The sequence below is a fragment of the Pinus tabuliformis genome, chromosome 1_1 (genome assembly GCF_031772625.1).
Source record: "Pinus tabuliformis cultivar Carrire ecotype Pingquan chromosome 1_1, CPIR1, whole genome shotgun sequence".
Taxonomy (NCBI): domain Eukaryota; kingdom Viridiplantae; phylum Streptophyta; class Pinopsida; order Pinales; family Pinaceae; genus Pinus; species Pinus tabuliformis.
Window position 1 is genome coordinate 337,612,047 of NC_142297.1, and position 3,456 is coordinate 337,615,502.

The following is a 3,456-nucleotide window of genomic DNA, read 5'->3' on the forward strand; positions in this document are numbered from 1 at the left end:
TTTTTATTCTCTTTAACGAGTCAAAAAGGGAAAAATACTCAGCAATCTTTTCATATTTTACGATTCAGAAAAGAGCTTAAAGGAGACTCGTCCTAGAGGAACGAGTGGGATAAAGGGTAGCAACTGGTTCCGGTAATGGTGGAACTACTCAAAACATGTAATGGTCAAGAGGCTGGCTAATAAAACCACTCATCGCTGCGGTTCCTCAGGAAAGGAAAAACAACCAAGTGAAAGCGTATGATCGGCCAAAGAGATGGTGGCGATGGAATGAAACATCCAAGGCTCATCTAGTAGAATTTAGCAGATAAAAGGCAATCACGGGATGTAAATCAGGTATGGGTTCATTTCTACACAAGCTTGAACCATGGAGAACTTTGCTTGGATTCGGTTTCATGTTTACACAAGCTTGAAACGAAAAACTATGCTTGCTATAAATTTGCATGCCCCGAGCATGATAATGCAAATCGAGGTACTATGCCCCCCAAGCTTCATGGCATTCACGGAGTGGATGGAATGAAGGTTCACTTGGAAAGACTCGATTTTGAAAAGGAGGATGCATGCCCCCCGGGCTTCAGTCACGCGCCCGGGTCAGCTGCCGTCATCAGAATGACGGGCTGGATGTTGAGGCATTTCCTGTGGAAATAAGACCATTTGGGAATGGTAGATGACTATATGTGAAGTGTGAACCGGGGAACGAAAGTTGGTCTACAATATTGATCGTCCTTCCTTCGTGCAGAAAACACATCACTCTGAAGAGTGAGGACACAATTGCACGTATGCGATAAATATAGTCTCGCCCAAGGAGTAAATTGTAATCTAACAGACCTTAGACTACCATGACGCCCATCTGAATGGTCTTCCCTTCTAATGTGATAGGTACATTGGGAAGAATTCCTAAAGGTCGACAGGTTTCTCGATGAAAACCTGTAAGGTTTCTCATCTCAGGCAGAAGCAGTGGCGAACCAAGTGCTTCCCAGGCGGTTGAAGAAAGGATGCTCACAGGAGATCCCTCATCAATAACGGTACCGGCCATAACCATTCGGTAGACTTGGACTATAATTAGAAATGGTATGGAAGCTGGTAACCGAGGATTGCCTAGTTGATCCCAATTGAAGGAAACAACTAGGTTGCTTGGAGGTGGGACCGGATAAACGGCCGGATATGACTCTGATGAACTTCCTTCCTGCTGTGAAGGAATGAGAGGGATGCTCACTTGATCATTAAAGTCTGTATTTATGAATAGAATTTGGACGGTGTGGTCTTCATTCTTTACAGTGATAATATCATCTGAGGATGGAACTTCTGAAGGCAAAACCGGGTCAACTGTCATCTGGATCTTTTGAAAGACTGGGTCAACTGTCATCTGGACCTTTGGACTTTTGTCTGGTTTGGATTCAGGTGGTTCATCCTTGATGATAAACACTCTCGGAACAAAGTGGTGCATAGACGATGAACGTAAATCAACACTCTTTCCGACCAGTGACTGGTCTGGAACAGGCTGAGCACAACCAGGTTCGGTAAGAGAAGGCCGGGCCAAAGAGGAATCATGCTTGATCTCTTGGTTAGCGGAGAGATGATCTACAGTTGCAAAAAGACACTGATATCCAGCAGGTAGTTGGGGTAAGGGAGCTGACAGACTTTCCAAAAGATGGGAGGCTTCATCCATAAGTGGACAAAGGCGAAGGAGATGATTACCTTCACAACTTCGACAAGGGAAACGCACCTTCCCTTTTCCCTTACCAGCTGATAAGGTATCGTCAATCTGCGACGACGAGGGGCGAGTCGGGTCACGGGACCATATATCTAGGACCCTGGGAATACCAGGACAATCAGTAAGAAAATGGTCCTCCTTGCATAATCGACAAGGAAACTTAGCCTTTCGCGGAGGAGCAGAAGGTCGCTCTACTTCAGGTATACTTGGGGTAGATGCGACCTTTCCCTTGGGAGACTTCTTCTTTTTGGTCTTCTTCTTCTTCTTCTTAGCAACCTGGTTACTTAAATCCAGAGTTTCACCAGGCGAAGTAGAAGATGAGGACGCAACAATAGGCGAAGAAGGGGAGGGGTCCACCTTGGAATCAACATGATGTTGTTCGGGTGGAGGAGGTGGTGGTGGAACAGGAGTTATCACACTCGAGACCATCGAGTTTGAAATCAACCATACGGGCAAACCGATGGTTAAGCCAGGCAAAGACAAAGTTGCGATATACTGAACACCGACATTTCCAACAGAAGGAAATGGACGAGGGTTTCCATCAGGGGGAACACCTTGGCCGGTGGACTCAGGGAAGGATGCCATTGAGCGAGAAAGAATCTGAATCAAGCTAATGCAAACAAAATCTAATTGGGTAAATGTTATCGTGGCCAAATAAATTTTAAGACTCAAAGACACAACTTGACCTTTTCATGTTTTAAGAGTCGAGAAAAGGAAAAAAGATGACTCTAGTCTCCTTCGAATGTTTAATGAGCACGAAGTGACAAGATGCTCATAGGCACCTTTTCTTTTAGAGAGTCTGAAAAGGATCAAAAGTGACTACTCTGGAGACTCTAGGCAAAAAGGTTTACCAAACAATCCATAAAACTGCTTATACACCTTGGCAATCAGATGAAAACCAAGGACTTCCCGTACTGCAGTCAATCTTCCCGAATGCTGTTTTGAGTGCATTACGGCTTGTAAGACGGCAGACTCGGCTTCCTATGGATAAAGGATGATAGCCTAGTGGGGTCTCCCGTATATACGCGACGGTACGTGGGAGTTCAGTCCGTATTGGCACCTATCGTTTCACCGTGGAGGAATCACCCAACCACTCGACGGTAAGCTACCAGGTTTAAAGATGTCGGAACACGTCTCTAACCTAGACCTCTAGATTGTTTGCGTTATGTTCCAATGCGTTGTTATGTTCATTGAGTTTATTTTAAAGTTTATCTTCAATTATGTTTCAGTTTTTTGGTCCTACCGTATGTGATATCTCAAAAACTTCTTAAATGCAAACTACATGCCAAAACTATACCATTTCATTCGATGAATTCTATCTACAGGAGGGTTAAGATCTTTACACAAACGAAATGATCACTTAGCAAACAACAAAGATCCTAATGCAGCTAATAACAAGAAATGAAATTCTTTTTCTTTTTCTTTTTAATAGCAACAAATAACAATACGCTAACTAATATGATGCAAAAGATCTTTTGTTTTTCCTTCCTTTAAGATGGCATGATGCATTTAAACAAATCTTAAGAGATATTCACAAGTATACACAATCCAAGTTCACTCAATGAAATAGAACCAATTCTGAAACACCAAAATGAACTATGCAAACAAGGAAAAACACAAAAATGTTCAATGAACCATGTAATCTAAGTTCAAATGAAGTCGAGCAAAATCCAAAGAAGCTAGAAGTGAATCACCCAAAGCATAGAAGATCAAGCTTTGAAAAACCACTAGATAGGTGTGGAACA